Source organism: Gopherus flavomarginatus, chromosome 10 (genome assembly GCF_025201925.1).
Source record: "Gopherus flavomarginatus isolate rGopFla2 chromosome 10, rGopFla2.mat.asm, whole genome shotgun sequence".
In the NCBI taxonomy this organism is placed as follows: domain Eukaryota; kingdom Metazoa; phylum Chordata; order Testudines; family Testudinidae; genus Gopherus; species Gopherus flavomarginatus.
The window spans coordinates 48,158,466-48,173,649 of NC_066626.1; the positions used below are offsets into that span (position 1 = coordinate 48,158,466).

The following is a 15,184-nucleotide window of genomic DNA, read 5'->3' on the forward strand; positions in this document are numbered from 1 at the left end:
AGGCAGAGTGTTGGATCTATGTACTTGCGTAGCCATCAGCCCCATCCCCATCCCTATGCTACCTAAACCCAGCTCACAAAAAAATATTCTTCATGCTGTGACAAAGGTAACCAGCCTATAGCCCAGCTCTAAGATGTACTGGGGGTATGGACCCTTTCTTGGATCCCAGAATTGCCCTATTTGTCATATTTGTTCTGTGGCCAGCAGAGCCCTCCACGGGCCTGAATGAATTTACCTTCCGAATGCATGAGCTGTGCTGCACCATTTCAGCAAGTCTTGGGTGTGTCTGTGCAGAGGCAGGCAAGTAGGTCATGTATTTCGCCTGCAGGGCCTGCCTCACAACTGGTGGGTGTTATTGTCATCTTCAATATTATCATTCCCCAGAGCACCATTTCTAAAAGCAGTCTGTTAAGGAGTGTAGAGAAAAGAAGTGCGTACCCACCCAGCACACACTTGGGGTCAGATTGTGGCTGGCCACTGAGCAAGCATGCGAGGGGGCTTAGGGGAGGGAGGTGTAACAGAAGAATCCTGCCTCTCTAGCACTCAGGGGAGAATCATAGATGCAGTCTCTGCACTTTTTATGGCATAGATATTCGCTCCCTTTATTTCCACATGAGGCACAGACCTCAAGAGGAGCATAAAGTAGAAGGGACGTGCCCATCCCTCACAGCACCCAGCACAGGCAACTATCCACTGTCAGCAGCAGTACTGCACTCTCTTAAGGAGCGTGGTATTGGAGTGCTCCCTCTCATTTGTCTAGGCTCTCAGAAGCAGAGCTGTGCAGATAACTATTGTTTCAGTTCAGTGGCCAAACTGAAAAATGAATAAAGAATTCCAGTGAAGTTGACCTGAAATGTATTTGGGTTTTTATGGTGGCACTACAAGAAAGCTGAAAAAATATTCATTTTGGGGTGAATGAAACATTCCGTTCAACCCAAAACAAAATGTTTCATTTGAGGTTTTTTTTTAATCTTTTAGTTTTTTAAATTAAAGATAGTGAAATTTCAACACAAAATCGCTTTTGAAACAAAGCTGAATTATTTGTGATATTTCTGATTTTTTTTTGATTTGATCAAAACAATTTACCAAAATTGAAACGAGCTCATGAATTGTTTCGGTTGTCCCAAATCTGCATTTTCCAGCCAATAAATAAATAAATAAATAGTAAAATTTGCATGAAAAATGTTGCTCAGCTCTGCTCAGGAGGGCCTTGTTGCTCCTTGAGGCACAATCCTCCCTGGAGCTTTCCCAGAGGCAATTTGTCCACATTGTTTTTGCATAACTCCAGCTACATAAGGAATGTAAAGAGCACACCTTGAGATGATGGACTGGAAAGGAGCTGCTGCATGATCTAGTATAACTCGCTGCAGTAGCACGGGATTGCACTATACAATGATCACTTAATATGTCTATTAGTAACTGGTCTGTTTGGCAAATTCTGCTCCTAAACCCACAGTGACACCAAAGGGGGGGGGTAAATAAGAGCAGAATCTGCCACATCATTTGTTAAGTTTAGGAAATACACAAATGCCACGTTAGGGAATGACAGAGAGAAGAGAGTGATTTTAATTCCAAACCAGGAACTTTATTAGGATAAGGAAAAACCATTCTTAAAGATTTTTTCTCCCCCATTCTCTGTTCACTGGTGAGTTTGTGCCCAGGAATTTTCCGAGTACGCACTCCAGTCTGGCTCTCTGCTGTAGATTTAAAGAAACATGTGCTTCCCTGCAATATCTAGCTTCAGCAGGTCCTTGAGTCTAAGCTTCCAGTGGTGATATAGAAGCACCAGCAGCCTAGAACCCCTATGGTCCTAGATTCTAATCATCAAGACCCAGCACTTACAAGCAGAAAATGGACTCAGATTGCCATTTGTAACACTCATATTAGGCTAATGGATGTTTATGCAAAGCTTCAAAATGGTCCAGCTGAAATTTGTAGTTATTTTTCTAATGCTTTGCCCTTAGTTTCATCCAGGCACATCTTGTCAGGGCAAGGCCATGGGTAGCCTGTGTGCACCAAGTTGCAGTCAGGAGACAAGTAACTGGTTGGGGGTTAAGCTGGGTCAGGATACTAGGAAGTAAGGGTCAGGCACCAGGGAGCCGGCATAGTCAGGGCTGAACCAGGGTATAGGCTTCACAGCAAGGCAAGGGCTGGAGCAGAAGCAAGCAGGCAGTCTCCATTGTTGCTCAGACAGCTCCCCTGCTGGCTTGGTTTATAGACCAGCCTGAGCCAATCAGTGGGCTGTGAAGGGGCAGCTACACAGGCTGTGCTTCTCTGCAATGTCTAGCTTCAGCAGGTCCTCAGGTCTAAGCTTCCAATGGTGATATAGGAGCACCAGCAGCCTAGAACCCCTGTGGTTCTAGGTTCTAATCATACAGGTTCTTTTACATTAGTTCTGAAATTTATCTTAGGAAAGGTACTGTTCTTATGGGATTTTTCAATTAAAATCAGAAAGCATAGGAAATCTCATGAGACAGTCTGCTCTTGTGTAATTTTCTTCCCAAGAGGCCAAAGAGGATGGGGTACATTTCAGATAAGGATCCACAATACACTTGAGAAGTTTTCAGGTCACTAGCGACTAGTCACTCATTGCAACCACTCTCTGTCTATCTTGCTATGGAGTTAGCATTATGGCCACAGGATCTGGTATCAAACACTGCCAGAGCTTTAAAAACACACAGCCACAGGGCAAGCTCTTTAAAACAAAATGTACTCTAAGCTTGTGAGTTTAGGACAACAACAAAGATCGGTGGAAAAGAGCTCACATATTTCAGCCTCTGATACCCCCAACCAAAAATAATGTGAAATGTTTAAACATTCTATTGATGGGACAGATCCTGAGATCCTTAGTCAGACTTTATGAAAGCAGAGCTCCCATTAACTTCAATGTGAATTTCAAATAAGTAAAACCTGTGTGACGAGAAAGTCCCAGGCTGTTCCCCAGGATCAATGTGGCTCCCCACTTCCTGTATGGAAAAGAAGAGCAATGCCTCCAAGGCTCCCCCACCAACTGCCTGGCATGGATGCCTGTCTGCTAATGCTCTGTGTGGATGGAGCTTTGCAGAGGAGGTGAAGAAGGGGAGAAGCTTCTGTCAAGACCAACACTGCAGTGTTTGGAGATTTCCAGATGCAAAGCTAAATAGAAGGTAGTGCATCTCTAGTTCTCCTAACCACAGAGATACTCAGCTAGTGGCAGTACAGTTCCTGCTGGAACTGTGCAAATAGAAAAAAAAACAGAAAAATAGGGTCAGGGGAGCAGCAGCTATCCCTGCAGGAAGGTTCCTGCCTCTACATGGAAGGGGGCTTCCCTAATGATGGCTTCCTCCACAGGAAGCGCTGATCTGGCCCTGAGTAAGGTTTCCAAGACTTGTCAGTATCCCTTTGACTGAAAGATATTCTTCCAGGCTAGTCCAGGTTCAGATAAAACAGAGGCTGCCCACAGAAATATATAAATATTGTTAGTTTTTCAAAGAGCTTTTCATCTGAAGCCTGAAGGAAGAATGGCACTGAGCTTGTGAGGTTTTCAAGGAGGCCAGAGGTTGAACTGCTTTCAAACATAGCCTGCTATAGTGTACCTTGTGTCCTTCGCTGTTCTGCCAGGGTTCTGAGGCTTAATGAAAGTTTAGCCAAATGGGGAGAGGGAAGGAAACAAAAATATATTACGCGCGCGCACACACACACACACACACACACACACACACACACACACACACACACACAATATCAGTTGGGCAATGAAGTGATGGAATTCTTCAAACTGCTTGTAATGATGTTCTGTAGAAAAGAGTACAAACAGCTCAGTATATTATTTTTCTGGATGACATTTTCCTTACAGTTCTCTCAGGATGAATATTTTGTTCCCACCCAGATATCTGAGATTAAGGACTATTAAGTTTCCCTCAGAATCCCTTCCATGACAGTGCTCCTATTTGTTCTGGAAACCCAAAAAACATTGCTTGAGGTGATGAGTGGGAGGCAATAAAGAAATGATTGTTTGGGGCTTTAACAATTACTGTGATGTTTTAACAATGAGACACCAGCTCATGACTGGCAGCCACTTTCTCTCTCCATTTAAATGTAGTCATTGTCTAGTTTGTGCTATTTAAACATGATGTACCACTGAGATATCAGTATGCTGAGCTGTGGTACTGGAATGTTCAAGTTCAAAGGCTGACTCAGCCATATCACAGCTGAAAGTCTAGCACATCTCACAGAGAATGCACTTGGCTCATTTCTCCCCTTGCTTGCACTATTTATACACCTATGTCACTTCATTGACTGTGATGGAGTTAATGCCCGATTTACACCAGTATTAGAGGAGAATCAGGCTATTGGTCTCAAGAAATAGACCCTATGAAGGGCAGCTGCTTCCCTTAATTCATAATTCTGGATGGAGATAGATTATCCTCAGCCCTAGGACAGGTCTACAACCAGCAGGGTGCAAAGGTTCAGTTGCCTTGTTCAAGGTCTGGGGACAGTTGTTGTCCTGGTTCTCAGAGTACCTTAGGGGTGCCCCCCTCAGAGCACTCCAGGAGATGTGTTTTTCCCCAAAAGAGTGGTGTGGGGACAAGATGGGGCTGCAGTCCTGCCTCACTTCTGCACCAATTCACAGGGCATACCTGCTACACCGCAAGTGCCTCTGTGCATCGAAGAGTTACTGGCGAGTACCTGCTGTCTACCCAACGCTATGCCTATGTAGAGCAGCTCACTCTTGAAAAGCAGCATTTGGTGCCCTGAAAGAGTCAGCAGGCAGGCAAGAAGAATTAGGCAGGACCTCAATTACCAACAAAAAAGCATTCGGCACAAAATGTCAGTTTCTTATAGTCTTAAGGCTCCATTTTGCATATTCCACACAGGACTTTCATTAATGGTCTCATTTTGACTTCAGACAGTAGAGGTCCAAAATGCCCCCCAAACATGTGAAATCTTTAGTGAGTAGATATGACACCTTGTGACTTTTCTCTGTGGATTTTTTATTTATTTTTCTATCCTGAAAGAGTGAAACCAGTTAGAGCTTATTTGAGTTGAAGAATGACATAATTTTTTTTTAATTTACTTTCCCAGGGGAAAAAATTGGCCTGGACAATGTCTTACTCAGGTTATGTGAAGTGCCCTTGAATTACCCTAGCAGAATCTATTGTGGACTAATGAATACAAAACCACACAAAAGTGCAGAGGGACGTGGTGGCAGGAGGGAGGAGTGGGGAGAGTCCAGAGCAGGGCAATGTTAGGTAGGGATGCGGATGCGGAGCAGGTCGAGGACAGCAGAAGATTGTGAGGGAGGAGTGCTGGGAAGAGGAAGTGCTGCTTCTTGCAAAAGACTAAACCAATCTCATATTGTTTTTACTGTGGCATTCAGGGGTGGCTCTATGTATTTTGCTGCCCCAAGCACGACAGTCAGGCAGCTTTCGGCGGCATGCCTGTGGGAGGTCCGATGGTAAGGTGGATTTGGCAGCATGCCTGCAGGAGATTCAGCAGTCCCTCGCCTTCAGCATACCCGCTGCCAAATTGCCACCGAAACCGCGGAACCTGCGGACCTTCCGCAGGCATGCAGCTGAAGGCAGCCTGACTGCTGCCTTCACGGTGACCGGCAAGCCGCTTCCCACTGCTTGCCACCCCAGGCAGGCGCTTGGTGCACTGGTGCCTGGAGCCGTCCCTGGTGGCATTATTGCTTAATGTAGGATTAGTTCTGTTTAAAGTTCTTTAATATGAGTATCTGTAACTCATCAACCCCCTAAAGTAATGTAAGTTCTGTGTGTGTGTGTGAATCATGAGACATTAAGTAAGTCTGGGTTCTCAAACTATTTACCATCCAGCCCCTCTTTTACCAAAGAAAGTAAACTACGAGGGGAGACAGTCAAGGGGGAATGGAGGTAGTTTCCCTGTCTTATGGTGGAGGAGAAGATAAGTGGACTCTCCAGATGAGCAGCCAGGGTGCTCTAAAGATTGTGTGCACTAAAGATTGACATTTCAACCTGTAATTATCACACACACACAAGCAGAGGCGTACAGGGGTGATAAGAAATCAAAAGACAGTTAAAATATGATTTGATGGGTTTTTTAATCTCATGATTTGCAGGGGAGGGAGTTCCAACTCATGATTTTTGATCTCTTGAGATCAGCTACTCTGCATCCAGAGTCTTCTGGTTTAACTCCCACTCAGATGAACTGCTCTGTTCTTGCCAGTTTTACAGATATTGTTTCAGCTTATTTATAGACTCAGAAGAAAGAGTGACAGTGTCAGTCATTGATGTTGTCTTCCTGATACTAGTGTCCCAATCCCAGATTTGACACCAATGTGGCCCTTCTGCCATGTAATAGCAGCAATCTAGGGCCTTGCAGGTCGGCTTCCCAGTGAAGGAGAAATCAGGGATGCAGGGTATGGGTATATTCTAACTATAACCTGGTTTACTTACACACATGCACCAGTCCTTGTATAGAGGTGATCAAACAGCATGCAGACAATCCCTTGCTCCAGAAATCTCAGCCCAATATCAATGCCTAGTTCCCAGGAAGCAGCTCTGCCTCAAGAATTGAGTCTAATCAGTCCTCACTGGAGAGGGCAAACTCTCCTGCTGCTCCCATCACTCCCTCTCCAAGGATCACTGCCTCTGCATATAGCCCAAAACTAACACCACCACAGCATGTCTTCCCAAGGCTGAACATTTCCTTGCAAGGTAAGATGAAAAACATGGAAGACTATGTATAAGAGCACCACCTGCTAATGTCAGCCACAACAGTATTCAGTTTGTTTTGAAGGTTATTTTTATAAGGATTTAATCTACACTTTCATTTATTAAAAATACTATGTTGAAGGGAGTGGCAGGAAATTCCATGAGTGTGGCAATCACAGAAAGCACCCAGCGGTGGGAACACCAACATTACAATTTCAGTATTCAATGAAGGAATCATTTAAACTATTTCATTATCCATAAAAACCTTTCTGAGAATCTTGGCTGAGCAGGCCTACAATTATTCTATTCTGAGTTTTAAAATAAAATAAAAATTTCCACAAATCAACGGTCAGACATTGCTTCCAGCTGGAACATTCATGATGTGTTAAAATTAGGATGCCGAAAAGAAAACACACTCAATGCAAATGGGCTTGATTTGAAAGCCAGGCTTCACATTTCAGCATGACCAATGATTCCACACACAGCACAGCTCTCTTGTCACAATGGGCCTCTGTGCCATAAAGAAAATGTTTTGAGTCCTATTATACTGGAGCGGGATGGGCCCAAGGACACATGCATTATGATAATGCGCAAACCTGATGCTTTCCTAAAGATTTTTCAAAGTTCACCAGGCAGACACAGAAACCTAGGGGAAGCTTCATCAAAGTCAACAGAGAATAGAGACGCTTAAATGGAGAGAAAAATTAGGGCAGCAAGAAACATGCAAAAAAAAAAGATGATAATAAATCGACACCATTCTCGAGGGAGACATAATGGCCCAATCCCTATTCTTACTGATTTGAGATAGCAGATTATCCTATGGAAAACTGGTAAACAGAAAAGCATTCACCTGTCCTCTAATGATTTGATAGCTAGAGAGTCCCTTAGGGGCAGGTTCTCGAAAGAGCTCAGCTCCGATTTAGGATTCAAAATAAATGGACATATTTCCAAAATTGCTGAGCTCTTTTGAAAATGTGACACCAGTGGGTGTGTTGAGTCCTTGAAAATCTGGCCCTTAGGAACTTAGGCATGAATGAACAAGAGGAGTTAGTGGTTGTGATGTGGCAGTGGAGAAGGGTTTCCCTCATAATGTTTAGCCCAGTGGTTTGGTTACTCCCCTGGGATGTGAGAGGTCCCCTTCCCATTCATTCCCCTCTCCACCTGAGGGGAAGGAGGCACTTGAACAGAGATCTACCACCTCTCAGGTGTGGGCTCTAACCACTGGGCTATGGGACATTCTGATTCTTCAACTCTCCTGTTGAAGCTGTTGCACTGTGGATCAATAGGGACATTGGCATAGGATCCTAGGTCTCCAACTTTCCAGCTGAATGCTTTAATTGCCAAGTTACATGGTCATTCTCATGCTTGTGCTCTCTGGCTCTCACAGAGTCATTTTGATCACTGAAAGAGAGAACAAGAGATAGCGCACATGCACAAGCCAGCCCACTTGAGGTTCCTACGTTCTGAGCTTTCATTATAATTACTACCACTGTGGAAAAAAATTACAAGTGGTAAAAACAAGCACAGAACTATTTCTAGTTAGTACATATCACAGTTCAGGGTACTGCACCTATATTTCCCCCTCATGGTCCACCTAGGGCATTCACTCTAGGTTCCCAGTCTGCAACCATCTGGGTTTCCAAACCCAGTCCGTTCCTCTCCAGCTGCAGCATCTCCCACTCTAACTATTGATCTCGCCACAATTCCTGTCAGTTTCTTCTCAGCTTCTCTCCAGGTAGTTGGCTCCAAGATTCCTCTCCCTTCCCCCATCCTCCCACTGGGCTGGATGTTCCCTGTGAATCTGAGCTATCATTTCTCTTCTGATCTGCAGAATACTGCAAGCTGAATAGCTTCACCCCTGTCTGCTCCCCAGTGTTGAGCTCCCTTTCTGTGCATAGCTCAAAGCTTTGCCTAGCTGATCTTTCTTCAGCTGTTCATAACTCATTTCTCCCTCTCTCTCTTTTCATTATTCCTTTCCCCAAAAGACCATAAGACTTTTCCATGTGCTTTTCCTCTTCTGTGGTACTTGCTTTCACTACTGATGGTACTTGTGGTAATTCACTCTCTCATAGATCCCACTCATGATGCCACTGTATCTGTCACACTTCAGAGCAGCTGCCCCTCTAGTCCTCGCTGTGGTCCCTCCAACCTTGGGCTCTGGTAGGTGTCAGTCTTTCAAAACCCACCGCTGGGTTTTCCCTCTAATTATAAGTTCTTCTTCGAGTGATTGCTCATATCCATTCCAGTTAGGTGTGCGCGCCACGCGTGCACGTTCGTCGGAAACTTTTTACCCTAGCAACTCCAGTGGGCCGGCAGGTCGCCCCCTAGAGTGGCGCCACCATGGCGCTTGATATATACCCCTGCCGGCCCACTCGCTCCTCAGTTCCTTCTTACCGCCGTGTCAGTCGTTGGAACTGTGGAGCATGGCTTTGCTGTCTTCCATGTCCCTAGCTCTCCTTCGTTGTACAGTTCATAGTTGTAGTTAGTAGTAAATAGTTGTTAAGTATAGTTAGTTAAGTAGTATATTGTAAATAGTTGTAAATATTTGTTAGCCGGTTTGGGCCGTAGCCCTTCCCGGCACCCGGCACCGGGCCCATGCCTGGTTCGCCGGGCTTCAAACAATGCACGGCCTGTAAGAAACCGATGCCGACCAGCGATCCCCATGACACGTGCCTAAAGTGCCTGGGGGAATCGCACATCTCGGACAAGTGCCGCATTTGTAAGGCTTTTAAGCCTAGAACAAAGAAGGAGAGAGACCAGAGATTGAGGACTCTCCTTATGGAAGCGGCACTCAACCCGGCAGCTCCACAGACCGTCGCCTCTACACCGGCACCGGACCGCGCCGGCACTGGAAAGACTCCCCGGCAACGTCCTTCCCCGGCACCGGGTCCCGAAGCAAGGCCCTCGAAGTCTGCAACTCCATCCATGCAGACTCGAGTGGAGCGCCCGGCACCTATCTCGGCCGCGGCACCACCGACAGGGATCCCGTCGACTCTGGGCCCGGAGGGTCCATCGAGTCCGGTGCCTCCTAGCTCCCCCATAAGATCTGGGGTTGAGCTATTGGTCCCATCGACGCCGGAGACCTTTGCCTCGGCACGGGACCTAATCGCTCTAACAGAGCCAACTCAGCCTCCACCCCCGGTACCTCCGGTGCGGGTTGTGTCCAGAGGCAAGCCGACGATGAGAGCGCCGTCTCGGGACTCACACTCGCTGTCGAGGTCCCGTCACCATGGACGCTCCCGATCCCGGCGCCGCTCGCAGTCCCGGCACCGCTCCCCTCGGCGGTACCGGTTGCACTCACGGCACTGGTCATCCTCCAAACAGTCCCGGTCTGGTTCCAGTCACCGATACTGGCACCGGGACTCTAGGAGCCGTTCCCGCCGTCGATCAACTCCCCGGTCGACCTCCCGGCACCGTGTCGGTGGCAGGTCCCGGTCCCGATCCCGGCACCAAGTCGGCGCCCGGTACCGGTCCCGATCCCGGCACTGAGTCCAAGACAGGCCCCGGTCCCGATCCCGGCACCAGTATGACTCCCGGTACCGGTCCCCGGCACCGAGAACATCTTCGGCGCCAGGAGGAGGGGATTCCTACCAGCCGCGTTTGGCCCCTCCATGGCCTTCCAGACAGCCGTCTGTGTCGTCACAGGCAGACAGTGTTTATGCACTGGGCACAGACAGGCACGCGGCCCTTTTTCAAGACCCTCCTCAACAGGACCAGGGACCGCAGCAGTGGGGGTTCTGGACACCGTGGGTGTACCACCAAGCCCAGGGCCCCCAACAGCTTCCTCCTAGGCCTGCGACGACTGAGCACAGGGCGCCGGAGGCATCGCTGTCTCGTCCCCACCCCTCTCCGGACGGGGAGGACAGGTCAAATCACCAGGACCCTGAGCTCCGTCCAGAGTCAGAGGCGTGGGCTCAGACAGACCCCCCACTGGACACTCTCTTGCCAGGGGTCTCCTCATCATCTTCTCCCGATGAGGCTGTGGCAGGCACTTCTTCCACCAGCCCTCCCCCACTAGACCTCAGGGCACACCAGGACCTCCTCAGGCGTGTAGCGCAGAACTTGAACCTGCAAGCTGAGGAGGTCTCCGAGATCGAGGATCCCGTGTTGATCATCCTCTCCTCAGATGCTCCCACCAGGGTCGCCCTGCCCTTTATTCGGACTATCCAGGCCAACGCCAATACGATCTGGCAATCACCGGCCTCCATCCCCCCTACTGCATGTGGCGTGGAGCGGAAGTACATGGCTCCCTCCAAGGGCTATGAGTACCTCCATGTTCACCCGACACCGTGTTCCCTCGTAGTGCAGTCGGTGAACGAGAGGGAGCGTCATGGACAAGAGGCCCCAGCTCCCAAATCCAAAGAGGCCAGGCGTATGGACCTCCTCGGCCGCAAGGTCTATTCGGCGGGGGCCCTTCAGCTCAGGGTTTCCAACCAGCAAGCCCTCCTTAGCCGCTACACCTTTAACTCTTGGGTGGCAGTGGATAAGTTTAAAGAGCTGTTGCCACAGGAGGCGCGTCAAGAATTTGCGGCAATTCTTGATGAGGGCAAGAAGGTCGCAAGAACCTCGTTGCAGGCCTCCTTGGACGCAGCGGACTCGGCCGCTCGTACCCTCGCCTCAGGGGTTACAATGTGCTGCATCTCCTGGCTTCAGGTTTCTGGCCTTCCACCGGAGCTCCAACACACCATCCAGGACCTCCTGTTCGAAGGCCAGGGCCTGTTCTCGGAGAAGACAGACCCCAGACTAAAAAGCCTGAAGGACAATCAGGTCATTATGCGCTCCCTTGGGATGCACACGCCCGGGACACAACGCAGACCCTTCCGGCCGCAACAACAGCAGCAGCGCTGGCCGTACCCCCAGTTCCGCCAGCAGCAGGACCTCAATAGGCGCCGCGGCAGAAATGGCAGGCGCAGGCAGTTGGGGAACCAAGGGGGGCAGAACCAAAGCTCCTCCAAAGCCCCACCTGGACCCAAACCTTCATTTTGAAGGTGCGCCCAAGGGCGTAGTACCAGTTTCCCCCACGGATCCTTCCCCCCCCCCCCCCCCCGTTTTCCAACCGCCTTTCATTTTTCCACCAGGCGTGGACCCAAATAACATCCGACCGCTGGGTCTTACACACTGTGCAGACGGGATACCGTCTGCAGTTTACGTCTTTCCCTCCCTCCCGCCCCCCACCCTCGTCCCTCTTCAGGGACCCCTCTCACGAGCAATTCCTCCGCCAGGAGGTGCAGACGCTCCTCGACAAAGGAGCCATAGAGGCGGTTCCGGAGAACGAGAAGGGCAAGGGGTTTTATTCCCACTACTTCCTCATCCCCAAGGCCAAGGGAGGCCTGAGACCTATCCTCGACCTGTGGGAACTCAACAAACATCTGGTGAAGTTGAAGTTCCGCATGGTATCCCTGGGGACCATTATCCCATCTCTGGATCCTGGAGACTGGTATGCCGCCCTCGACATGCAGGACGCTTACTTTCATATCGCCATATTGCCACACCACAGACGTTTCCTTCGGTTCGTGGTCGACCACCATCATTACCAATTCGCGGTCCTCCCGTTTGGCCTCTCTACGGCCCCGAGGGTATTCACCAAATGCATGGCTGTCGTTGTCGCACATCTTCGGCGCAGTCGCATTCACGTGTTCCCTTACCTCAACGATTGGCTGATTCGGGGCACTTCAGAGCTGCAGGTCCGCAGCCACGTCCGCAGGATCACCGGCCTTTTTACTACCTTGGGCCTCATTATCAACGTGGACAAGTCCACTCTGCTCCCCACGCACAGGATAGAGTTCATGGGGGCCGTTCTGGACTCCACCTTGGCCAGGGCCCTTCTGCCGTTGCCCAGGTTCCAGTCGCTGTCGGCCATCATTCAGCGCTTGCTGGTGGACCCCCTGACCTCTATAAGGACATGCCTAACCCTGTTAGGCCACATGGCGGCCTGCACGTTTGTGACAGGTTATGCACGGCTCCGCATGAGGCCCCTCCAATCTTGGCTCATCGCGCAATACCGGCCGGCCAGACAGTCACCAGACACGCTTGTCACAATCCCCCAGGGGGTACTGGATTCCCTCCGCTGGTGGCTAGACCAGTCCATCGTGTGTGCGGGGCTCCCGTTTCACCCACCCCAACCCTCGGTGTCCCTAACAACGGATGCCTCAGATCTCGGCTGGGGGGCCCACCTGGGAACCCTGAGGACACAGGGCCTGTGTTCCCCGCAGGAGGTGGATTTACACATCAACATGCGGGAGCTGAGAGCGGTCCGCCTTGCTTGTCAAACGTTCTGTCATCAGCTTCGAGGTCGTTGTGTCGCGGTATTCACCGACAACACGACAACCATGTACTATATCAACAAGCAGGGCGGCACCAGATCCTCTCCCCTATGTCACGAGGCGATGCGACTCTGGGACTTTTGTATAGCCCACTCCATTCACCTCATGGCTTCCTTCCTCCCCGGAGTACGGAACACGCTGGCGGACCACCTGAGCAGATCCTTCCTCTCACACGAGTGGTCCCTTCGCCCGGACGTCGCCCTCTCGATCTTCCAGAGGTGGGGTTGTCCCTGCGTGGACCTCTTCGCGTCCAGGGGGAACAGGAAATGCCAGGCATTCTGCTCCTTTCAGGGCCGGAAACCCGGGTCTATAGCGGATGCCTTCCTTATCCCGTGGACGACCCACTTGTTCTACACGTTCCCTCCGTTCCCACTGGTCCACAAGGTCCTTCTGAAGGTGTGCAGGGACAGGGCCCGCGTGATCATGGTAGCTCCAGCGTGGCCCAGGCAACATTGGTACCCCATGTTGCTGGATCTGGCCATAGCCAACCCCAGTCCCCCTGCCCCTTCACCTGGACCTGATCACCCAGGACCGCGGCAGTCTCTGTCACCTGGACCTCCAGTCGCTGCACCTCGCAGCGTGGCTCCTGCGTGGCTGACCAGATCCGAATTACGCTGCTCTACCCTGGTACATGAGGTACTCCTGGGCAGCAGGAAGCCTTCCACCAGAGCGACGTACTCGGCCAAGTGGAAGCGTTTCTCCTGTTGGTGCACGGAGAGGGGTTTCCTCCCTATGGAAGTTTCGGTCGCCAATATTTTGGACTACATTTGGTCCCTCAAGCAACAGGGCCTGGCGATATCGTCCCTTCGGGTTCACCTGGCGGCTATCTCCACCTTTCATTCGGGTGGGGATGGCCGCTTGGTTTTCTCTCACTCAACAGTGACTAGATTCCTGAAGGGACTAGAACGTCTCTACCCCCAGGTTCGACCCCCTGCCCCTACCTGGGATCTCAACCTGGTTCTGGCTCGGCTCATGGGGCCCCCCTTTGAGCCGTTAGCAACTTGCTCCCTGCTCTATCTTTTTTGGAAGACTGCCTTTCTAGTAGCCATCACCTCAGCTAGATGGGTGTCGGAACTCTGGGCCCTCATGGTAGATCCCCCGTATACAGTCTTCCATAAAGATAAGGTACAGCTGAGACCGCACCCTGCCTTTCTCCCCAAAGTGGTCTCAGCCTTTCACATCAACCAGGAGAACTTCCTCCCCGTTTTTTTCCCGAAGCCTCATTCGTCACGCAGGGAGCAACAACCCCACTCACTTGATGTCCGTCGGGCTCTCGCGTTTTATGTGGACAGAACCAAACCGTTCCGCAAATCCCCACAGCTTTCCGTGGCAGTAGCGGATTGCATGAAGGGGCTTCCCATTTCCTCGCAGAGGTTATCCTCGTGGGTAACGTCCTGTATCAGGACCTGCTATGACTTGGCCCACGTCCCTACAGGCCATGTGACTGCACACTCTACCAGGGCGCAGGCGTCGTCGCTGGCTTTCCTCGCCTGTGTGCCCATCCAGGAGATCTGTCGGGCAGCGACCTGGTCATCGGTCCACACCTTTGCTTCCCACTACGCCCTGGTCCAGCAGTCCAGAGAGGACGCGGCCTTCGACTCTGCAGTGCTCCATGCCGCGACTTCTCACTCCGACCCCACCACCTAGGTAAGGCTTGGGATTCACCTAACTAGAATGGATATGAGCAATCACTCGAAGAAGAAAAGACAGTTACTCACCTTCGTAACTGTTGTTCTTCAAGATGTGTTGCTCATATCCATTCCACACCCGCCCTCCTTCCCCACTGTCAGAGTAGCCGGCAAGAAGGAACTGAGGAGCGGGTGGGCCGGCAGGGGTATATATCAAGCGCCATGGTGGCGCCACTCTAGGGGGCGACCTGCCGGCCCACTGGAGTTGCTAGGGTAAAAAGTTTCCGACGAACGTGCACGCACGGCGCGCACACCTAACTGGAATGGATATGAGCAACACATCTCGAAGAACAACAGTTACAAAGGTGAGTAACCGTCTTTTCATTAACTGTCTCAGATTCAGAACCACAACAGCCGTAAGTAATTCAGTCTTTCCTTTATACAGTTTGGGCCTTTGATCTTGGCCTCATGTAACAGGTGATCATCAGACAAGGGCTTATTCCTCAGGGTATCACTTCAAAAGGCTGGGGTTTTGCATAACCAGAGGTGGGGAATTTGT

The 15,184-nt window shown here is 50.4% G+C and overlaps 1 protein-coding gene across 6 annotated transcripts in view; it reads left to right on the forward strand.

Annotated features, from left to right (window-relative positions):
- Positions 1-15,184, forward strand: part of KCNH7 (potassium voltage-gated channel subfamily H member 7) — a 326,344-nt gene that overhangs the window by 83,448 nt on the left and 227,712 nt on the right. The gene's annotated exons all lie outside the window — the stretch shown is intronic.